The sequence below is a fragment of the Mustela erminea genome, chromosome 1, assembly GCF_009829155.1.
Source record: "Mustela erminea isolate mMusErm1 chromosome 1, mMusErm1.Pri, whole genome shotgun sequence".
Taxonomy (NCBI): domain Eukaryota; kingdom Metazoa; phylum Chordata; class Mammalia; order Carnivora; family Mustelidae; genus Mustela; species Mustela erminea.
In genome coordinates, this window is record NC_045614.1 from 165,703,713 (window position 1) to 165,715,835 (window position 12,123).

The following is a 12,123-nucleotide window of genomic DNA, read 5'->3' on the forward strand; positions in this document are numbered from 1 at the left end:
TATAGGAAATTAAAAGTATGGCTCCTGGCTGGCTCAGTTGGTAGATCATGTGACTCTTGATCTTGGGGTTGTGAGTTCAAGCCCGATGATGGGCATACAAATGACTTACAAAAAATCACTTCATAATCATTGACAATAAAGGTATCTAGAACCTCTCCTACAGCAATACAACCAAAACATTTTCACCTTAGAGTAAATGAAATTTGCAGAAAACACTTTCTATTTTTACTTTTCTGACAGAAATATGCAAGTGGCAATATAACAAAGGAAACATAACCTTCTCGAAACTCAGTCCTAACAGTAAACCATAATGAAAGTACCCTAAATTCTGTTCACTATTATTTAAGAAACAGGGTAGAAGTTTCACGTACAGATTTCAATATATGTGTTTGCTTAATAAATGAACCACAGGGGAGCCTGGGTGGCTTGGTTAGTTAAGCATCTGCCTTTGGCTCAGGTCATGGTCTCAGGGTCCTGTAAAGGATTCCAGCTCCATGGGGAATCTGCTCCTCCCTCTCCCTCTACCCCTCACGCACACTTTTTTGTAGGCGCATGCTCTCTCTTTTTCTCTCTCTCTGTTGCTCTTGCTCACTCCCTCTCTCAAATAAATAAATAAAATCTTTTTAAAAATTTAAAAAACTAACAACTACATCAAAACCTAAAAAGGAATCAACAACGTCAAAACGGTATAGGAGTTTCAAGGAACTTGGGCAGGGTGGGATGGAGTGTGTGCGTGTTGTGTTAATCTTTCCTTACCTAGGAACCTTTCACTGCTCAACTCAGGAGACACAAATGTTAGCTACCATTTTGCTTACCTCACTTTATTAACCCCTGATGCATTCTACCCTCATAACTGAAGGCACGGGGTTTCAAAAGACAGCTTGAGTTAATACATAACAAGATACCTTGTTAGGATACCTTACGTGATTCACCAGCTTGAAAGGAACTCAACATATTCAGATGATCAGTGATCAAAATCAGCAAAATGATACTCACCGAGTTAAATGGGTAGAAATACCAGACAATTTCACTGTGTGGACTAAGAAAGTTAATACAACAGGATCACAGACCCTTATCTGAAACCCTTAGGTCCAGGTATGCTTCAGATTTTTGTGAGTCTTAGAGGTCAGAGGGAGCATACAGCATATATTACGTAACATTCCTAACTAGATCTAGGATAGTACCTCACAGCCTCATATATTACTATCTCTACAGCAAAATAAGTGAATATTCTCTCTAAGCGGGCTTTAAAACTACTTTAAACAAGCTCATGACAGTTTGGGTCAGGTTCTGCCACCAAATGAACTTTGATGCCAGACTTCTGGAGGAAAATAACAACAAAACTTGGTTTTTCAGAGATTTTTAAGATAAAGGGTTAGGAATGTAAATCCAATACCACTACTCATCAAAGCATAAAGACATTTTCAAAATATACAGAGCTTATTAATTTACTGGAGATGAAAAAGGTAAATTAAAATTTAGCCAAGTAAAAAAAGATATTCCTGGCAAATATAACCTTAAAAATTGTGGGGCGCCTGGGTGGCTCAGTTGGTTAAGCGTTTGCCTTGGGCTCAGGTCACAAACTCAAGGTCCTGGGAGAGCACCACGTGGAGTCCCAGGTCTGGCTCCCTGCTCAGCAGGAAGTCTGGTTCTCCCTCTCCCTCTGCCCCTCCCAAGGCCCCCCCATCCCAGCTCCAGCTGGCTCTATTGCCGTGTGCACGCTCCCTCTAATAAATAAACAAAATCTTTCAAAAAAAGAAAAAAGAGGAAACACAAGTTATCTGACTTTAGTTTATTCAAATGAACTAAATAAATGTTGAGACTACTTAAAAATAAATGTCTGTGTTAGAAGGAAGGAGTATTTGAGTAAAACAAGAATGTCTGAGAACACTGATACGTAGTCTTTTGTACTTCCTTTGCATTTGAACACATGTTGCATTTTCCCTAGCTTTTGGTTTTCACATTGTTTGAGATTTCAGAGATTTGCTGTATTTCCCATTCATCTCCTCCTCAGCTTGTCCCTCCTTTTTATTTTTTATTTTTTTTTTAAAGATTTTATTTATTTATTTGACAGAGAGAAATCACAAGTAGATGGAGAGGCAGGCAGAGAGAGAGAGGGAAGCAGGCTCCCTGCTGAGCAGAGAGCCCGATGCGGGACTCGATCCCAGGACCCTGAGATCATGACCTGAGCCGAAGGCAGCGGCTTAACCCACTGAGCCACCCAGGCGTCCCCCTCCTTTTTATTTAAGTGGCTATTCTGTGCCATGTAATTTGTTACGAACTCCGGATGTAACGCTTCTCAATCTTCATGCCTTGACACAAGGGTAAATTTTAATGGTTATGAGGTATTCCCAAGTAATTAGTTACCAACAAAGTACCACAGTTTATGAAGAATTTTACATGTTTATATATGGGTGTATTCAAAATTTTCATTATGATAGCATCACTCTCACTTATACACTGATATATTTTCTTGATAGGGAAAGAAGTGGCTTTATCACACTGTGAACTACCTATAAACTCACCACATAATTCATCTATGTCTATAATCAGGGAAATTATAATGCCCTCTGTGTAAACATCAGTTCTGTGTGTGTCTTAGCAGAACAAAGTCTGAGAACAGATGCTCTAAGACATTCCAAGATGGACCAAAGTCACCAGAGAGAATGCCCAGTGCCAACAACTAACCACTCTGAAATATGAAAACAGCTATTCTCCTGTCCTATACTGTCTGTATAAGAAGTACAGAAATCATTCCCCAAATCTGAAGGGGCACCATACTTAACTATGACATGCCTCAGTTATTTATCACTTTTATCCTTTCATTGCTTATCCCGCTTATTCTTCCTATTTCCTTTGTCACCAATAAAGTGCTTACCTAACACCTCATATTCAGTTAAAAATGCACCAATGTTTCATGATACCAGGGTTTAGAATTAGTTAGTCGGCCCATGAACAACATGGAACTGTGCCAGTCCCCTTACACATGGATATTTACAGTACTACACTAAAATGTATTTTCTCTTTCTTATGATTTTTCCAGTAACATTTTCTTTTCTCTACCTTACTTTATTTTAAAGCAGTTTACAATACATATAACACACAAAATATGTGGCTGTTTACATTATCAGTAAGACTTTCAGTCAACAGTAGGTTATTAGTAGTTGAGTTCTTGGGGAGTCAGAAGGTCTACGAAGATTTTTGACTGCATGGGTGGGGTTGGCACCCCAACCCCTGTGTTGTTCAAGGGCCAACTGCACTGTAGAGGAAACAAAAATTAAAAGGCACAGGGCTAGCAGAACATGCAATTCTTGATCTTGGGATCATGAGTTTGAGCCCCACGATGGGGATGGGGGTAGAGTATTAAAAAAAAAAAAAAAGATATTTTTAAAAAATTAAAAGGCACAGCTTCAAAAAACTTCAAACTTACTGGGACTTAGAATGAGAAGAGACAGAACTATAAGAACACAGATATGGTTAAGGGTCATTATAGACAGCACTGTCTTGTTAATTCTCGTTCTGTGGCACAGTAAATATTATATACCTTTTTGCACATAACAAAGTAAGTTTATTTTGAAGTGACATGCTTAAAGTCCCTCTGTCAGTAAGCAAGAGGGGCAATGGTACTGGAATCCAGGGATCTTTGGCTTCTAAGCCTCTGTTCCTTGTACTACACCTGCTACTCTCAACAGAGGGTGACAAGAGCTCTTGTCATACTGAGGTAATAGCCAACATGCTGACTGAAATACAGCCACAGAATGCTGAAGCTGGAAGAGACCTTGTCAAAGAACGTGAACCCCACATCCAGTGCAGGACTCCTGTTCACTCTTTCACTATCTGTCCCCTACAGCAGAGTTTCTCAAAGTGTGTCACAGTACCTTGCACCTGCTTCAGAACCACTGAAGCACCAGGTAAAATACAGATTCCTGGGTCCCACCTTAGTCTCACTGAATCAGCTTATCTGGATGTGGGACCTGGAGAGCTTCACTTTTTTAAATTTTATTTTTAAGTAATCTCTACACCCAACGTGGGGCTCAAACCTACCACCCTGAGATCAAGAGTCACACACTGCACCAGCTGAGCCAGCCAGGCATCCCTGGGGGGCTCCACTTTTAACAAGTCCTCCAGGTTGGTGTTTTTCAAACTCTAAGTCCTAAGATCAATTTAGTGAGTAACACTGTGTTTTTTAAATAAAAGAGTTTGGAATATATTAGATTTATAAAGATAGATAGGAACAGAAAAATACCAGAGGGCATTACTCTCAGTACTGTTTCAGCCAAACTTTTGTTTCAGTTTTTATATATGGATTCGGATACAAAAGACATTACCATACATCTCAGTCAGAAACATTTAATAGAGCTGCTTTAAACAATTTTTATCCTCATTCTTATCTCTCCTTTATAATAAATAAGTTATCCATGTTTCAGGTAATTATTCCCTTTACCAAAAAAAACCAACATTTAATGTCCATTTTTGGATCTCAGCATTCCATTCCAAGAACTTCTGTTTTATCCCCTGATCTTTTCCCCTGAGTGCCATGTTTAACTAATGGTTCAATTACTCAATCAACAGTTTACAGTATTTATTTTCCTAAGATTTCAGAAACTCCAACTCATTCTTATTTTTGACTTTTTACTCTACACAACCTCCTCATGAGCTATAGTTATTTCACTATCTAGATCTTTGAACTGACATACATCTCTTAACTTACTAAGTTTATATATTGGTAGGTGTGTTCAATGCTTCCTGGTCTATATTCAAGGCTCTAAGTCTTTCAATCCCTTCGTCTTTCATCTTCTTTGTACTTAAATACACTTTTATTTATTTATTTTTTAAAGATCTGCAGAGCAGGGAGCCCAATGTGGGGCTCGATCCCAGGACCCTGGGATGATGACCAGAGCAGAAGGCAGACACTTAACGACTGAGCCAACCCAGGCACCCCTCTCTCTATATACTTTTAGATAGAATTCACTATTGGCTTGTCTGCTTTTGCATTTCCATTTTGCAACTGGTACTTATTCCAGTTCTCATCTCATCTTTTTCTTTGAAAGAAAAAAAAATGAAAACAATCTCCATTTAATACATGAGGATTTTCTGCATGTATCTTTACAGTTTTAAAATGATGTACTAGCATTTCAAGAAACTGTAATTGCCTTCTAAGGGATAATATGAACAAAGATGAATGCTGAGAGAAGACGTACTCAGAAAGTGCTTTCCTCAGGTATAACTCAATATATAGAAATCTCTATAATTCGACACAGTCTGTGATAACTGCCCTTGAGGTAGTACAAACCCACTGACTGAATTATAGTCACCAAGTCTTCTAGCTGGAAGACCCTCAATCTTTAGCCTTAGTCCTTACTACCTTCAGAGCAGTGTTTCTCAAAGGATAGCCTGAGGACCACCTGTATCCAATTTACCTGAGGCATGTGATAAAAACCAAGCAGTGAAATTACAATGTTTTTGTAATTCGGGTCTGTTTTCATTTCATAGTGAGAGGAAGGAAGTTGACTAAAAATATAAAGAAGATATCACTCAGGCCTATTTTAAAAGGTGCTCTCAGTGGTGAAATGTTAAAAGACGAGGTGGACTTCGAACTACAAGCTCAAGAAAAGTGTCTTCTCCTTCTTAAGTTAAGCACTGTTTAAGATTAAGTCTCAAAATACAGGTATCCCACACTGGTGGTGATGCAATATGCCACAAGTAATTGCCTAAATTTAGTAACCTAGAACATTTAAATATCACAATTTTAAACATTTCTGCACTTTTATAAGACACCAATAATTTCAAGGATTTCCTTTAGTACAGCATGAACAGCCAGGCTATTTTCAAAGTCTTTTTTAGTCGGGTCAAACTGTGAAGTCTTTATTACTTCTATAAAAGATTCCTAATATAAAAGTAGTTGATATTCCTGGTAAGATATAATTAAAAATATGGCCCTTGCTTTACCCATGCTCTGTGAAATGTAGGAAAATGTAAACTTTTAATATTTTGACTGATGATGATTAATTAGAAATTGTGTTTGTCATTTTACTGAAAAATGACTTTACACTTTCTTTTTTAAACTACATACAAAAAGCCTTATCAATTACATAGTTACTTACAGCATAAGCAAACCATAACTACTTCACCCTAGCTTCTCCTCAAAGCTGTGTTCTCAATTCAATATCTAAACAAATCTCCTGTTTCAATGGATTAAGATTAAAGATAGATCTGTAAGGTCAAAAGTGGCATATACTTTTCATGTTGTAAGCAGACCTATATGTATGTTTAAGACAGAGCTATCTCACAAACTCCTAAATCCAGAAATTTTTTTTTTAAAGTTAGATAAGAAGATCAAGATGATTTTTTTAAAAAGGCGGGAAGGTGTCAAAATTGCAAATTTTTGTAAATATTTACGTCTCTAGCAGAAGATTCTCTAAACCAGCCACAGTAGCTCCAAAAAATGTAGCACTGAGTAGGAAACACATTTATGAAGCTCCTCTTTTCAACAGCTAGCATTAAATGTGAAATGCAAATTAAGACTTCAGTTTCAGAACTTAATAGAGATATGCAGAATAATAAAATGGGAAGTTTGGAAACTCTTGGCAAGATAGAAGCAAAACCTCTATCTAAATTCTTATTTTGATAATTAAGCTTCAAATCAAATAAATATGTTTTAGATGCAAATAACTGGTAATTCACTGTCAGGGTGACTTCTTTTAGATCACTACTACAAGTTTTACACTACAAAAACTACTCTAACTTCAAAGACCAAGACTGTTCTTGAAAATATTGTTTTAATGAACCAGTTGTTTGATATCTCAAAGAAATGCAAGAGCTCATCAGATCGCTTTTATTCTGGAAATTACTGATTCCCATTTTAAATTGTGAATTGGTCAAATATATTTCCACGGGGAAAGAACTAATATTAAAAGTTTGCTCTAGTGAACAAAATAGTATGCCTCACATGTATAAATGTGGTGTTCTTTAGTAAATCAGGAATGCATTTTGAATACTCTCGCCATATGTTCAAAAATGAAAAACTTCTCTTGCAAACAAGCCTAAAAAAAAAAAACTAAAGACACTGAAATCCACATATTTTGGTGTGCACTAAATTCGTCTTATATCTCATTCTGACTGTTGTAATCAGACTATTATGTATGTGACATATTAAAAAGTTCTCCTAACTATCTAAAATAATGTGGTATTTACTTTCCATGAAAGATGTTGGACACAGAACTTAAAATCACCTAAGGTTCTCGGCAATGTCAAAGTAAGCTTTGCCACTATAAGGAAACTACCAGAAAAAGGCCTGGTCCTCAGTTGCTCTCAATACTAAGAAAACCTTTTAGTAACATGTATAATATATAATATCCCAGCAAGTCAGGCAACAAAACAGATTAAAATCTCTTTCCTTTTTCTTTTATGGAAAACGGAGTTCAAGTCTATTTTCATTCACAAAATACAAACTCCATCTTCACTATGGTAATATTTTCAAGTACCACAACTGATTTACACATTTAGTACAAGTAGTTTTCTTAACTTAGCACCCTGGAATATGTGAGGTGTTCCTTACAATGGAGGGGGGCAAATTGTAAGCTGTTTTTCTGCAATTTGGCTCACCCTGCTGCTTTCAAAAGTTCTATCAACTCTCACCTAGACCATTACTTCTCAAAAACTAACTTTTCAGGCACTTGCTGTCCCACATATTATTTCACCAATTTTTCCATATGGGGACATACATGTGAAAAAAGCACTTAAGTGATTTCAGAATCACTGTTTATTGCAGATAATGGCTATTAAAATATACCCAATTTCTCCAAACATAAATCTTGAAGGAAATTACGATTAACTTGGAAATAGTTAGTTGCTTTTTATATCAAGCTGATCCACTAAATACTAGATTTACAACACTGTCCAGTCTACCCTTCTCCACCACAAAAATAACTGTCACAAAGAGCACAAGTTACCCAAGACAGAGCACCTAAGAAAGAGTAAGCAAATGTCAGTCACTATAATTAGAGAGGCATTCTGCACAATGCTTCCTTGGGTTTTTAATAATTCTCTCCACTCATAGGCTACAATCGTTCCACAATATTATCTGGTATTAAATTTCCTAGGCATTGACTCTGTAAAATTTCATTATCAATTAAAATGACTATTTGAAAGTGACACTTGGCAGATATACGTGAAATAAACATTTAAACTACCTTAAAATAATAATAACAGCAACTGAATTCTAAATACTCAGAATCATAAACTGACTTCTGTAGGAAACTCAGTAGGACAAGATTTCCGGGGTGCTGTAACCCCAATAAAGCGTCTTTTCCTGTGAACAGTAAGGACCCTTAGGCCATTACTAATAGCCATCTAGCTTCCCTGTAGAAAGAGTTTGCATACTTACCCAGGAAGGCAAATGGAAAGTACAGGGGGAGGAAGATGAACTGCGGCAAAGCCTTTTGTCATATGATAGTGACCTATAAAGTATCAAATAAAGGTACATCATCAGTATGGTAGAGCTTTACAGTAGAGCCCCCACTCCTGCAACACCTATGAAGGAAGATCCTCAAAACCCAGGAGTCCAGCTCCCATCCAATCCCTCCCCTCTCTCTACTTCCCACCCCCACGCGCAAACTGTGAAGCAATAAAAGCAAAGAAGCTCTCTGTATTCAGAGAGCAGAGGCTGAGGGTTGCCCAGTTGGCATTCCAGGGTGTCCCCAGCACCCTCACTCCCTACTCCCCGTATGTACAAAGCTGAAAGTTGATCCTTTTCTGCAAACCCAAAACCCACACCGCGATCATTCATCAACTTGCACCAAGTGATCGCCACCCCCAGGACAAATAAACTAGTAGCCAAATCATAGCAATCGATAGGCAGCCCGAGCCTTCACGGTGCTCTGGAGCCGGCCGGAGGTAGCACAGTGACGGCAGCCGGTCCAGGTAGCGCAGCCCTCAGCCCTGCAGACCCGGGGCGGCCAGAGCCGTCGCCCAAACACCCGGCCCCAGTCACAATCCCCAGATTGGAGATCGGAACCGAGCCGGGAAACACATTCGCCAGAGCCCCCCGCGGCAAGTGCAGGGCCACCAGGTCTCCGAGGTCGGGGTGGGGGGAGCTAGGAAACCGAGAGGGAGGAAGGGAACGAGGGATCCCACCCCGCCTTTGTTGCTGGTCACCATCAAGTTTGCATCTTAGTACAAAATGTCGATCTTAAAGGCTGACAAGACAGAGGCAGAGGCACAGGGAGAAAGAGAAAGGGAATAGAGTCCATCTTGCTTTGGGGAAGAGGGGGGAGAGAAAAATGAAGTACAAATCCCACACTCCGGGCGTAAAAGTCTGCTAAACACCTTTCCATAACGGAGGAGCAACGAGTGGGGTGTCCCCGTCCCCGTGCCCGCTCGAACTGGCGGCGGTCTGGGCAGAAAACGCCTCCCTCTCCTCCTCTTCCTCCTCCTTCCCCTCCTCCTCCTCCCTCTCCTCCTCCTCCTCCCGCGGGCCCCGGCGAAGATCCCGCCGCCACCGCCGCTGCCTCCGCTGCCCCCCGGGGAGGCACCGCCGCCCGGCCCGGCGCTGCCATTCCGAGCCTGGACCGCTCGGCGCGGCGCGGCGCGCGTGGGGCCCGGCGCAGGGTGGCCGCGCGGGGACGTCCGCGCCGGGGACCCCCCGCGCCCCCTCGCCGCGGGCTGGCTACAAAAGTCGCGCGAGCAGAGGTGGCGGCGGCGCGCAGGAGAGGGGGCGCGCGTGGGGCCCCCACGCCGCGAGTGGGCAACCCCAGGGGATGGCGAAGAAGGCCCCTCCCCGCGTGGGTAAAGTACCCCAGTCTCCGGCAGCCCGGCGTCGGCGGCCTGGAGAGGAGAACTGGACGTGTCATTAGCAGGACAGGCAATGGTTTCAAAGCCCCAGGCCAATGACCATTAGCAGTGGCAGAGCTCGCTCCGTCCCCATCCCCCACAACCTCCACCCACCTTCCCCTTCGTACCGCCCCCACCTCCACCCCACCTCGCGAAAACTTTTCAACAAGATCCACCTGGACTAATTTGTCCTCAGACAGTTAAAATATTGACTAGACCCTACACACCGGGAGGGAAGGGGAATGCACGCTTTATTTTCCTTTCTACAGAAAGGAAAGCAAAAAATAGCTTCTCTCTCCGTCTCTCCCTCTCCCCCCCCCTCTGTCGTACATGTTGTGTCTTAGCTTTTTGCATCGTTTCGTTTTACCTTCCTCATTTAGCAGAAATGATCGCGGATATTTCACACGTAAACGTGTTCCAGATTCTTAGATTTAGGGTCCTTGTGAATTACAGGACTCGGGTTTGGTCTCAGTTACGTTAAGTTTCATACAATACCAAGAAATTTTAAAAAATAATAATAAATTTCTGAGGGTGAGCGAGCGAGACGAGGTGGAGGAGGAAAAGAAACCTCGAGTCTGATTTCTGTAATTTACTAGCGACCCGGATCGCAGCAAATAACAGTGTAACACGAGTGTGGCTTAAGAGGGCTGGGGAGCTCTTTCTAGAGGCATCGACCCCATCCCCGGATAAAGGATCTGCAAGTTTTCTGTCATCGCGACCATGCAATGCCATAACTTACCTTCAGAAATAAGACTTTAAACAGCCAAGGCCTTCCTCCTCCCCTCCACCACCACCCCCAGCCTCGCTCTCTCCACCTTAAACTTATTGACACAACATAATCCCACATTCAAGCAAAATCCTGACACAGCCTCCCTCCTCCTCTTCCCCCTCCTCTCTTCCCTCCCGTTCTCCCGTTCTCTCCTCTCTCTCTCTCTCTCTCTCTCTCTCTCTCTTCCCCCCCCCCCCCCGCTTTCCCTCCCTCTTCTCTCTCCCCTTCTCCCTCGCCCTCTTCCCCCTCTCCCCCTATTCTTCCTCCCGGCTACTCTGGCACTAAAACAGCACTTTCTCTACTCGCCGCGCATTTGGTTAGGGGTGGGGGGTGAGAGGGCACCGATCTGCGGGGCCGGAACACCCAAATCCCAACTCTCCAGATGAACGAGCAACTGGGCTGCTGTTCCCGGTCACCGACGCACACGAAACGTTCAATAAATCCACCGAGGGCTGCCTCCCCGTACCTTCCTCCCCTGCCCCGGTTCCCCAGGCCCCACCTCCCCGGCAGCCGAGACCAGGCTGGGATCCACGTACTTTCGCCGAGATGAAGTTTGGGGCTCCCCGGGCGGCCACGAGCCGCCCGCCGGCGTGAGGGCTGGCTCTGTTGTTTTCCTCGGGCTGCTCCTGCCCGCGCCCCGGCTCCCGTGCCCCTCTCGGGCGGCGCAGCCTGTGTGCCGAGAGGTGCTGGTTGCAAACGCAGCCTGGCACCGGCTGGCCTACTACTCCCCAGCCCGGCCCCCAGCCTCCCGCCCGCAGGGCACTGCCTCCGCGCCCCCCGCCCCCCGCCGGCGCGGCCGCCGCGACCCTCGCCCCCGACCTCTCCCGACCCAAAGTTTTGGCGGAGGGGGAAAGTGCTCGGGGAGCGGAGCGGCCAGCGGCGGCTCCGGACGCGCGGGGTTCCCTCCGTCTTCCTCAAGTCCACCCTACCGGCTGCCGCCGCCGCCGCCGCCGCCGCTGCTCCTGCCGCGGAGTCCTTGGGGCTGCAGCCCGGCGGCTCGCAAGTGAGTAGGAAAACAGAAAGTGCGGGGAGAGCGCCCAGGAAGGGCTGGGGATGGGGGGCGCTTACCTCGCGGGCTCGCCGGGCGCGAGGGCGTGTGTGTGGCTCGCCCTCAGCGGCCAGTCAGGGTTCCTCTATGGGAAAGTCGAGAGGAGCTCGCGGTGCCGCTCTGCCTCCGCTTCACTGTACACTGCTCCACATACAGTACATGCAACCCGGAGAGACTGAAAACACTCATTTTATATAAGGCAGCCTGCCATTGGCCCGCGGCCTGACGGACAGGCGGCGCGGCCAAACAGAAGGCCCGTTACACCCAAACACACGCACACATACACACATTTTACAGAGACACACAAAGATCATCACATTTTCTATTTTCTAATGTTCGGGACCTGTAGACAGTAGGAGAGGACAGGTAGGGAGGCCCAGCAGAGTGGGGTACGGAGAAAAAACCCTGTCTGCACCAAGTTGCCTGGCTTGAAACTGGTGTCCTTTTGACTTGGGAGGGTTATAGTAATAAACTA

General features: G+C 43.8%; 1 protein-coding gene across 7 annotated transcripts in view; it reads right to left on the reverse strand.

The window, feature by feature from the left end:
- BBX (BBX high mobility group box domain containing) overlaps nucleotides 1-11,825 on the reverse strand; it is a 274,540-nt gene extending 262,715 nt beyond the window's left edge. For 4 of the 7 annotated variants that reach the window (XM_032350051.1, XM_032350053.1, XM_032350046.1 and 1 more), the window contains exons 1-2: nucleotides 11,669-11,825; nucleotides 8,387-8,459 (exon numbers count right to left, since the gene is read on the reverse strand). The gene's annotated coding sequence lies outside the window, so the exon portion shown is untranslated. Of the gene's footprint in view, nucleotides 1-8,386; nucleotides 8,460-10,570; nucleotides 10,591-11,136; nucleotides 11,218-11,529; nucleotides 11,610-11,668 lie in introns of those variants that run through there. The other 3 variants (XM_032350048.1, XM_032350047.1, XM_032350050.1) reach the window with 3 other exon arrangements.
- Between the last annotated feature and the right edge of the window lie 298 nt (nucleotides 11,826-12,123).